A 12,617-nucleotide genomic window follows, 5' to 3' on the forward strand; every position below is an offset into this window, starting at 1 on the left:
CCCTGCGTCCATGCCGTGATGTCATTTGAAAGATCAGTATTACCAGATGAAACGTGTTCCTGGAGCTGTTCACAGTTAATAACTACTTCGGCCTCTTGGCATCTTCCCAAAATAGCTCCTTTGGTCGAATTGAATGGTGACTTGAACTCATTGAGCACTCTTACCAGAATACGTCCATCTTGTTTTGTCATAGCCAGGGTTTTTCCTACAAGTATGTTCAGTGCTGATTTATTTGCTGCGTGCAATATGACCTGGGTTGCCGCACTTGAAACATTTAATAACTCCGGCATTTTTATGTTGTGATCCCTTCAGTGCTTCCAAAATTGTGTCTACCCAATCTGGTCTTTCCACTTCCACACGATGAGCTTTGTATGCTGGTTTAGTCAATAGTAAGGCAGTTTCCTGAGTCAGTGCATGTGATACCGTCTCTGCAAATGTTGGCTTTGGGCTTGCGTATGTGGCTCGCTTCGTTTCGACGTCCCGTATGCCTTTTATAAAGCTCTGAATTTTTACTCTTTCGGTGTATTCCACGGGTGCGTCGGCATTCGCCAAATGTGCAAGCCTTTCGACTTCTGACGCAAACTCCTGCAAAGTCTCATTTGCTTTTTAGTAGCGGTTTTGCAACTCAATTTGGAATATATGTTTTCTATGCTCGCTTCCATAACGTCGTTCTGCAGCAGCCATCAATGCTTCATAACTGTTCCATTCGTACTCTGGAATCGTCTGTAAGATTTCGGCAGCTGGTCCTTTCAATGCTACGAAGAGTGCAGCAACTTTATCTTCAGCATTCCAGTTGTCCACTGTTGCGGCCTTCTCAAATTGTAGCTTAAAGACCTGGAAAGGAACGGAACCGTCAAAGGATGGTGTTTTTACCTTTGGATTACTCGCTGTAACTGCTCGATACGTCCTCTCAAAGCATCCACCTCGGCCTCGATTTTATCCTGTCGACCACTGAAGCCTTCATGAAAATGGGTTAGTTTTTATCCATATGCGCTTCCAGTTTAGATGATATACGGACTTCCTGCTCTTCTAGTTGTGTGGAGATCTGAGATGATATCTGTGCTGAAATTTGTGCCGACATTTCTGAAATACGCGTTTCTTGTGCTTCAATCTTCGATGTTATGCGTGTCTCCTGCGATTCTAGTTGTGATGCCATATATGTCTTCCGCTGTTCCAGTTGAGATGACACTGTCGATGTTTGAGCAGATATTGCAGCTAAAATCATGTTCAAGTCTGTGCTGGTAACCGTCTGCGATGTTTCGTTTTTCTCTTCAATTTTTGTTGTCTCCTCGCTATCAAGATGAAAGACATGCTCTTCCACATCAATTCCTTCTGCTTCCATTGCCTCTCGTAGCCGTGCCTGAAGTTCAAATTTAACGCCGCTTTTATTCAATCCACGGCTCTCCAACTCCTTCTATAGTTGCTGGATCTTCAATTCACTGAACTTTGCCATGTCCTTGTTGTCCTCTGGAATTTATTCAACAATCCCACTTCTGACACCAATTGTAACGAATTTACTTACAAATCCTCTTATTTGCCCTTTTGCTAAGTTCGAATCACTAAACTGTTGAATAAATAAATCCAATATGTAATAATGCAAAATGACCTTTATTAAAGAACTTCACAATAACACTCAAACTGTGCAACGAATAGCTTGCTTAATAACCAAACTGATTGATAGCTCAAATGAAACTCTACTATTCAAAATAATACTGCTCTTGCTCGCTAGATAGCGTCTTAATCGAAGTCTCAAATCAAACTGAATTCCAGCGCCTCTACAATTGCCGCCTTTTATACTCTTTGATTTCAACGTTCGCATCTTCTAGGCGCTTCCAGAATCTACTAGTCCAGCAGGTCTCAAACTTCTCAGCTGTAACTACAATTGCACAATTTTATAGTTTTTCTCATTGCATACTTATAGGAGTACCTAAGATATATGCATGTGTTTGTGCATTGACTCTCCGCTGCTCGTATACGTACATGGTACATATGTGTAGACGCAATTATTGTTTCGTTTATGTAGATACATAATGATTGATCTATGGATGTGAATTCACGTCACTGCTTAGCATCGGCTTAGAGATGGCAGCACTCTTTAGTTTTGCTAATATTCGTAACAATAGCCGTGTTTTTTAACATGCGTATATCCGTTTACGCTTAAACTTTATATTGACTGCTAAGGGACAAACTATAAATACACCTCTGAAATTGCTGCGCATAAATTTTGTCCTACTAAATTTCAATACGCATTACACTCAGATGTAACTGAAATATGTGTCTTTGTTTCACCCTCTACACTAATTCTATGTGTGTCCACAATTCATCGCAACAGATTCAGCTATATGTTATACCCTATGGCCATCAGAGCGTTGCGTCTCCGCTTTTCAGTACACCCTGTTGCTGTAGCTAGTTGTTTAACCACAGCCGCTAGATGGGTCTCCTAAGCATTATCTAAGCGAAGATACGCGTTTTGTTACACGCGCAAACGAAACGTATACGCGCGTGTTAAAAAACACGGCTAATATGTATGTAATTAGAATAACAATAGCTGTGTTTTTTTTTTTACTTCTATATACGTTTAGGCTTAAACTTTATATGGACTGCTAAGCGACAAACTTTAAATACACCTCTGAAATTGCTGCGCATAAAATTTGTCGTACTAAATTTCAATACGCATTATACTCAGATGGAACTGAAATATGTGTCTTTGTTTCACCCTCTACACTAATTCTATGTATTCTATAAGTGTCCACAATTCATCGCAACTGATTCTTACTTACTTACTTACTTAATTGGCGCTTAACCGTCTAAACGGTTATGGCCGTCCAACAAGGCGCGCCAGTCGCTCCTTCGCTCCGCCAACCGGCGCCAATTGGTCACACCAAGGGAGTTTAAATCGTTTTCCACCTGGTCCTTCCAACGGAGTGGGGGCGCCATCTACCTCTGCTTCCATAGGCGGGTTCCGATAGAAACACTTTCTTGGCCGGAGCATCATCTTTCATTCGCATAGCTTTTCATGGCAGAAATACAATCGGAGCGCTTGCCAGACACTGCCGAGGGCGACCCCGCTTAGAAAAATTTTCTTCTAATTGAAAAATCTTATTTCTAAAATTTTGATGTTGCTTTGCCCGGGAGTTGAACCCAGGGCATACGGTGTGATAGGCGGAGCACGCTACCATCACACCACGGTGGTCGCCAATACGCAACAATACTTACATGAAGTAATAATACTAAAAGCTAGAAAATAATTAGGTAGGTCCTAGGTACTAGTCATCATACTCCTCATCAGTCTAGGGCGTTGATCAGACAATTAAATAAAAGCGTTGGACGCATCAAATTTCTATTGATAGTCATATATAAGACCAACTAAACCTTGATCAGGTTATGATACGCCATGCAAAGAATATTTTGTAGTGCAGTGCAGTGCTGCGTAGTGCAGCCTAATGTGGCCTTACCTTAAGAACGTCAAATTAACCAAATGATTTTGTTTCGTTTTCTGCCATATCAAAACGAAATCAAATCGTTTATGTTGATTATTAATTTCAAACTATGCTGGCTATGCTATGTTATCCATTTTGATGGCGGAGTCATTAAAGGTGAGAGCATTAGCCAAGCTGATTGTAACTTTTCTCATGAATTTTTACAGTACGAACATTTCTCAGAGTATTTTTGACATTACCACCAACGAATTACACAAACAAATTGCATGGAGTTTGTGTGTATGTCCGCTCGCTGTTACCGCCTTACGGCTTCACCATGGCTATAACATTGCCAGCACAATTCAAACATAAAGTATCACCTTTTTGTTAACGTTTTTAACGTTAACGAAAGCTTTTCGTTTCGGAAAAGAGGATAAATACAATAAGAGCCGTCACTCGTTATTTTGTGGCGAGTATCTCGCTGGAAATTGAAAAAATTGATGCCGAACGTTTTCTGAGAGGGACATTTTTAATTGTCTCGCATTTATCCATGCCGTGTAGGCCCCTTGTGCAACTGTGATTTTTGGAAAGAGAATCAAATACATTAATTAAATACAGTCGAAAAATAAACACAAATACCACACGAAAATGTATAGAAGACATTTATAAACATCTCGCCCAAAAAAAAAGTAGCGACTACCTCTTAGTATACATCGAGTAAATGCCAAAAAAATAACGAGTGAAGGCTCTTATTGTATTTATCCTCTTTGGTTTCGGTTAAAAGCGAGATACAATTTATCTTGATAATTTCTTTATCGATAATATTTCGAAGTGTTTCAACGGAAACGGTGGAATTTTTTTGATAAACGATTAGCTTAACGTTAAGGTACATCCTTGGTTTAGTGACTCATTACTACAAGGACTCTTTCCTGACAATATGTTACAATCTAAGTCCTCAATACAAAATCCTCCTCGAACTCGACAATATTTGGATGTCACATCTATTCTTATATGTATTATGTGTTCCAAATATGAGCCCAATCGGACCACAAATACGATTGCATGTAATATTTGTTCCAAATATGAGCCAAATCGGACATTACAGGTCGCTTTCTATTCATGTATGTATGTATTATGTGTTCCAAATATGGACCAAATCGCACCACAAATACGACTTTTTTGAATATCTCGATCCTTGCGCCACCTAGTGGCGATTTTTTTCCATAGGTCACTTTCTATTCTTGTATGTATTATGTGTTCCAAATATGAGCCCAATCGGACCACAAATACGAATTTTCCTTGCCTCCCAACCCGCTGTCGTGGTTTATCGACACCTCTAGTCCTATTTATCAACAGACTATTGGGCAACAGGATTGTCACAGCGGTTGGGGTGGAGAAGTAGGAGAGACCTCCTGCTCTGGTTGATGTTCGTAAACTCCATGTATCGAATGCAGCAGATGCCAAGTGTACCCTATGCTGACAACCCGGCAATCATCGTCAGATGGATATCCCGGGGACTCTGCGCCACTTTTTTCAGGGATACTTGAATGTGGTGGCTAAGTAGTCTGAATTCTTATTTAGACAGCATTTAAACTTAGGGGGTTTAATCCTAAATAATATGTATGTAAAGGCAAGATTTGTGCCGCTAGGCTTCCGCCAACCTCCTGCACTCCAACTGCGTGCTTCAACATCACCCGCGCCTTCTAATTCAGCAGAAAGGACCCAAAATAAAGTTATAAAAATAACGCTCAACTGCCATAAACTGCAAAATCTTTTTGTCATCTTCAAATTATTTGACGTCCGTTGCGTTTATGTTCTAAAAACAAAACTCCAGGTATCCGGTTCGCTTGTTGAATAGAATTCCTGTAATTCAGCAAAACAAAAAAAAACAAGGACGCAAGGTAAAATAAGTTATAAGCGTGCATGCCTACAATTAATTAAACTGAAACGTTGACCAACTATTTTTTTTTTATTTTTAACATCGGCAGTGGGATATGGGTGTGATAATTACATACAATGAGGTTTGTGTAATGTATCATTAAACGGAAATATTATTGTATTAAGAGCTGGTATAGAAAGTGTGGCGTAGTAATAGTAATAAAAATACATGCCGCCTGTTAAAAGACGGCAAGGTTGTACATAGATAACAATACAAGCTTTGAAACTGTTAAACCTATCGAAGTCTAGATCCAGCTTCAACGAGCTATCCTCTTCGAATTTGTTTGAGTCGACGAACTCACCCGATTCCTCTTGAGATCACCGGATAATTTTCATCTTATCTTACCTCAAGCTAAAACGGAGAATGAAATCCACTCTCTCCACCGAAGCGATGCCGTCCTCGGTTACGAAAAGCACGAAAAAAGGCTTTATAAACATGAGTTCTTCTCCTTGATAACCATACAATCAACCATAGGCACCTGCCAGTTGTGAGCCAACAGTATTTTGACAGAATTTTCAGGATCCAAACCCTTGTTTGAGGAGACCTGGGAAGTTTAACGGCTGAGAAAATCGAGTAAACTATGATTCGGCACTTTTCTAAGAAATCCTACGACTACTGGTCCTCACAGTTAGCGCCACGTAATAATAATTTAAAAGTCGATGACCATCTGTAAAAACGTTGCCCAGATCTTGGCACGAATGCGCTTTTTCTGGCTAGTTTGGATATGGGAAAGACAAGGCACTTGCTGTCATTAAAAAATCGGCTCATTCGCAGAATATTATTACGAGACTGTTGAAGACTTCGTCTATCTGAGAACTAGTCAGCGTAGATTCCCATTGGAGGTGTGCTCCCGTGAGAAAGTAAAGATGAGATGGGAGGGCCCTTGAAGTATTCAAGAGGAAATTTCTCGGGAAAATGTTTGCTCCTGTTCGTGATACCAAAGGAATGGAGGTTTAATGATGAGGTGCATGTATGAGCTTTACGAAGATATGAACATAAGGTCAAAGCGGGTTATATTAATTTTGTCGAATGGGTTAACCCTTAATTAGTCGCATGAAGAAAATCACACAAATAGTCGCGTGGGGTCTCTGGTGACCCCAAACAAAACTTAGAAAAATAATTATAAAAACTAAATAAAACGATTTAGAATTTTCATAAACATAAACATACTTTATTATTAAGTATTTCAAAAAACTAAAAGGTAACTTTCACTTTTAACTTAAATTAAAAAATAATTAATTTCAAATTCATCTTAAAACATTTCATTTTTGCCATAACAGAGTTAAAAAAATAAAGAAAAGTTAATCTGAGCTATCAGTCACGTCTTGCTTAATGCACTCTGTGCATAATGGCTTAGAGCATCTTTGGCAAATAAATTTGCCACAATTGTGGCATTTAGATGCCACTTTCTTGTCATCCTTTCTGGGGCATGATGAACAGCGTCCGCGTTTAGCTGTTGATTGTTGCGGCGGCTCGTGCACATTATGTACTTCAGAAAGACGTTTTTTTATTGACCTGGGAATAGCAGATTGGCGAACTCGTCTTTTCTGGTGGTCCTCGACAAGTGTTGTAGCTAATTTTTTCAAAAAAATGCGCCTTATGTGTGTGTCGCTCTTATCAGTATTTGCTTTATGTACAACAAATGCGTTAATGCCAGATATGTTTATCAGATGAAAAAATACAGCCATCGGCCACCTTCTCGTTCTCCTCCCAACGTTGTAAGTGGCACAAAGTTGGTCATTACAATCAACACCACCTTTGGTACCATTATAATATGTAACTATTTCTGGTTTCTGAGCGCTGGCTGTTGCTTCATCAATGGCATTATCATTATGCATTGTTGAAAGGAGAACTACGGCTTTCTTTGGCTTAGGAACATAAGATACCATCGTAATTTGATTATGAAATCCAAATAGTGAGCTAAATTGTTCTCTGTTTTTGCTTGGTAGGAATTCACAAGGGATATCAGGCTTTCGTTTATTCAATGTACCAACAAGGGTCAATTTATATTCTGGAGTTAGCAACTCCTTAGCCAGTTTAACGCTAGTATACCAATTGTCAGTCGTTATATTGCGACCACTGCCTTTCACTGGCTGAACTAGGCGTTTCACTATCTCATCTGGAGAATTAGACACCTGATACTCTCCATCTGGCTGCTTACCCGAGTATACTTCAAACTTGTACAAATAATATGTTTTCGAATCAACCATGGCTTGCACTTTTATGCCATACTTATTAGGTTTATTAGGCATGTAAACTTTACCTTTAAAACGACCTCGAAAACCAATCAATTGCTCATCTATAGTCAAATTCTCACTGGCGGAATAAGCTGCTAAAAACTGGTTTTCTAAAATTGTACACAGATTTCTTATAGCTGCTAAATTGTCAATTTTTTGTCTTTCTTCTCGATCTGAGGTATTATCAAAGCGCAAACAGCGTAATAAAAACAAAAAACGTCTATGAGACATCGTAAGCCGAAACATTTCTATGCCAGATCCATCTTGTGCCCACAAATCTAAAAAATTCAAGTGAGAAGCTCTTAGGACTCCAGCCATAATCAATAAACCCAAAAATGCGTTTATTTCCAAAGTATCAGTTGGAAGCGCATCACGATTTCGTTTGAACTTACCTTTTAATTTCGAGATATATAAATTAGTGTTTACGACCAGAAGTTCAATAACTTCATTGTCAAAAAAGAGTCGGAAGCATTCTAGGGGAGATTTAGCATTTTTTGCATGCTGTTTAACTCCCGGTAAATGAAGAATTATGTTGTGGGTTCGCGTCCTAACTGCACTTGATGGCGGTGCTTTATACCATTTCACTTTTGATGCATTTTTTGGATTATGCCTGGATAAGTAATAGTTACCAAAAGATAATTCAGTATTTTCGCTGTCTTCGGTGTCTGAAATTTCGCTTTTCAAATCATGAGAACTTTCTTCAATAACGAAATTTGCAAACTCGCTTTCGGACGAAGAACCACCAACATCTTCCTCAATATCCGACAACTCATCCAGCCATTGCAGTATTTGCCTTTCTTTATCCATTTCAAAATAGCAAATTTAAAGAAAATCAGGGAAAACTATCGAAATAATAACGAAAATAGAATACGCATTCTAACAAAACATAGCTACAGACAAAAACAAATATATTTACTAAGAAAAACCCGAAACACAACAACTCACCTCCGAACGAAAATTTTACGTAACTAGTCGCGTGGGATCAGAGCATAAAACAGTAGCGACAGGTGTACACGCGTCGATGTTTTGATCTATACTAACTTGTACTCACAACAAAGAGTTAGAAAGCTAGAAAGAGAGCGAGCGCTAATTTGAAATGGTCTTGACCCCACTCGACTAATTAAGGGTTAAGAAGCTATGGTCCAGCAATGATGTGGTGCATGTATGAGCTTTACGAATATATGAACATAAGCTCAAAGCCAGTTATGTTAATTTTGTCGGATGGGTTCGAAGTAAAGTAAGGGAGGAGATCTCCACTGAATTGACGAGAGACAGGTAGGGAGAACTTGATATCCCTTGGTGCTGTCAATAAGGGCCAGTTATTGAAGAGATGTCTGGCGTAACACGTAATAAAGTGACGTGCTCCCCCTGCGGATTAGGGCCTGTAGAATTTGCCCGCGGTAGGTATACCGATCGTAAAATGCGATCATACCATGTAGCCGATGTGACGCTTTGAAACGTAGCAAATGTACGTCATCTTTTAAGTGACACTTAAGGATGCAAACGGTACATTGAATTTTTCGAAACATCGATGTTTTCCCCATTAATATCGATGTTTTGCTAGACGATACATCGGATAAAAAATCGAGAAACATCCGACATCGCCCATTCCTAACTATTTATAGGAAAAAAGGGCGCTTTGCAAATATGAATTGTACATGAAACATGCCTCTCCTTCTATTTCGTAAAATGCTGGTGTAATTGAAATTCATATGTACCCTTCGTCTCCTGTTACACCAACAAAAGCAGATGATATTGAAATTTGGGAAGATATGAAATCCGTTTTCCCAAAACTTGCGAAGATTGCAAGGATATACCTCCCCATCGTCGCCACATCTGTGCCAAGTGAACGGATGTCCTCAGAAGGTGCCGAAACCGTCACTCAGGATAGGAATAGGCTTCTGGGAAGTAGATTGGCAAAGCTTATTTGTCTAAACTCGATCTCAACTCTGTTTATGTAATTAAACAAGTAACTTTTGTACCTGTGCATCACAATCATATTGATGAGTGTAATTAATGTTAAAGATCCTTGAAGGAAATTCCTAAAAATGCATACATATGTATATAAAAACGTTCCTATTTTATTAAGAATGTGTGTTGTTTTTAAACCCATTGGCTTGTAAGTACTAATAATTTTACACCGACATTTCCGTAACACTAATGGGCTTTTCCATTCAAACACTATTTACACTAGCTAGTATGGAAAAGCCCGTACTTTCAAAGTTAAAAAGAAACTTCTGGCAATACTTTATATCGGTGGTTTGATTCAAAATGAAAACATCGATGTTTTTTTGGCGATGTTGCATCCCTAGTGACGCTTTGAAACGTAGCAAATGGGCGTCACCTTATTAGTGAAGATTTTATAAACAAGGCTTTTCAATCCTGGATTGGTGTTTACTCAAAAATGAGCAGTGTGGACGTGGTGTATGACCTGCGCGTTCGGACATTAAAAACTGTACCGAGGGGAGCAGGACAAGTCAGATGTGACCTGATACAATGTATCGCAGATGCCTGTATTCAGGACTTGTTTCCTGCCTTGAGGATTTCAATGGTTCGCGAGGGGTAGTGGTTTCATATCGTATTTTGGCGGTTGTTTTCGGATTTTTCCCTTTGGCTTTTGCCTTCGACTTTTTCCTTAATGCGATGATTTCACTTTTGGAGAAAGTTGACAAATAAAGTATACTTAACGAAGCTATGCAGCCTCTTCTTCGCTGGAGTTGGCAATAAGGCATTCCCTGCGGAGTAATGCGGCCACTTCAGACCTCCAATCAGACAATAAATCATTCTCTTTGGAGTGATGCGATCTTCTTAATTGGAAAGTTGGCATATAGTTTACTCTTGTTCCACTCACAAGACTAAACTGCCTCTTTACTTATTCAAACCTAATCATAAGTATTTCGAAGACTCTTTGGCGGAAGGTCAAATAAAAGGTTGATCGATTCCCAAAAGTGTGACCCCGTTGTTTAAGCCATTGTAACCTGTTGAGAAATTGAAGATAAAGTAGCCTATAGCTTGTGAATAACAATTGATAATTGTAGGAGTGGGTTTGTGCTCACTCTTCTTTTTGAAATGTTTGAGACTAGATCTAGAGTTTGAGTCCTTCATTGACAGGTACTCACGTTAAAGCATATTGAATCAATAAGATATTTCTATATTTGGTCGGTGTTGACGTGATCTGATATCATATCATATTTATCTTAAAGTGATAGAAACCTAGTAGACAATTTGGAATATGAAATTTAGAACCGCATGTTGTAATATATAATGTAATTGTAGTATATTGATATCAATCTGTTTATAAGTATGATTCTGCACTTCGAACTGAACTGAAATATTCTCAGTTTGGTAACTTTGCTATCCTGCGTTCCGTTTTCATTCAGTCCAACTTCGAAAGTCTCGATTTGACGTATCCTACACTTAAGCCGGAGTCATTGGTGCCGTATGTCGTATCGCTGTATCCGTATCCCTAACGTAATCAGCTGTATATCGTTACGACGGTAAACGAAACCCCAATTGGTTGGCTACGATACGGTTACGACCTAAGCGGCACCAATAATCGATTGCATTGATTCTCATAAGGTTGGTCGAAACAGCTGTCAAAAGGTTACCGATACGGTTACCGATAAGGCACCAATGTCTCCAGCTTTAGAGCGGGGTTCCGTTTTTCTCAGTTGCAAATTAGTTGACGGAGATTGTTTCGATTTTTATTTTCGGGGGTTTTAAAGCGCAATTTTTTAAAAAATATGTAAGTAAAATATACATTAATGTTTCTAACATTTATTTTAAAACAAATTTTTTTTGTGATTTTGTAGGGCAACAAGTACAACATTAGAGCAATATGAAAAATTGTTGGAAAAGCTGTCAACAAAAACAGACATTGCACAAGGTTTCTCAAAGAGGCCTAACGAAGAAGTGCAGGCGTTTTGGAAAGAGATTGCATCGGCATTGAATGTACTTGGTCCTCCATTGAACGAAGCGAATTTATGGAGAAAGGTAAGGTTATCCTGAAAATAACGTGTGTGTTTCCTAATACTTGTAATGATTTTTGCAGACGTGGGTTGATTTGAAGTGCTAAGTAATCTGTACCAACACCATGCTGGCAGCTGCCTTCAGAAAAAAACCTCAAAGCAGCCATTACGCTGTAAATTGCTGTTAAGGAAGTCAAAGTATTTCTCGGAACTTCTGCATCAAATATATCCAAGATATACTTAAATGCGTCTTTATTTAACCAAAAATTATTTGAATTTAAAAATATTTAACATGAATGAAGGTTTAGCACTTTCAGCACCAACTTACAATTCATCTCTCATCCTGAATGGATCACTGATGTCCCTCAATCTCCGTCTTTCCACTCTCACGTCTACATTGTGGGACGCAATGTCCTCCTCTTCAATTAAAACTGCAACGGCTAATGTTTCCATAATTCATTTGTGTTAAGTAAATGTTAAATAACGAAATGTTCACTAATTTAAAAAATTTCAACCAAAAATATTTCTATATTTTGTTGTGTTCTAATTTCATCAATTTCTCATTCTTCCTCTTCTTCTGTCAATTCAAGCGGAACTCAGGATACCTATTTTCAATTCAAGCGGAGCGAAAGCTGAAACGGACTTGTAATGCAGAATAGTGGTGATGATTTTTTGCACATTTTCCCTTATTGCTTCTATATAACAAAACTAAGGCCCTTATTATGAGACAAATTCAATCTTCGACTGTGGTCGAAAAAAATGATCGAACGAGTTTTCATTCGATATTATGATACGATATGATTCGATAAAGACTAGTGTCATTGTTCGACAATTCGATAAATTCAGCCGTTCAAAAAAGCACATTCCCATCAGCTATCAAATAAAATAAAAGCAAAATTATTTATTATGAAGAAAAAAAGCTTAAGTACGGGAACTAGCCAGAAGTAGAAAAGGGCTGAAATGAATTACTACACGTAATTGTAGCTTTCTAAACATGTTGTTATATGTGCTAAAAACTAAATTTCATACTGACAGCAACGTTCATGGACTGGAT

This window comes from Eurosta solidaginis, chromosome 1 (assembly GCF_040869045.1).
Source record: "Eurosta solidaginis isolate ZX-2024a chromosome 1, ASM4086904v1, whole genome shotgun sequence".
Lineage (NCBI taxonomy): Eukaryota > Metazoa > Arthropoda > Insecta > Diptera > Tephritidae > Eurosta > Eurosta solidaginis.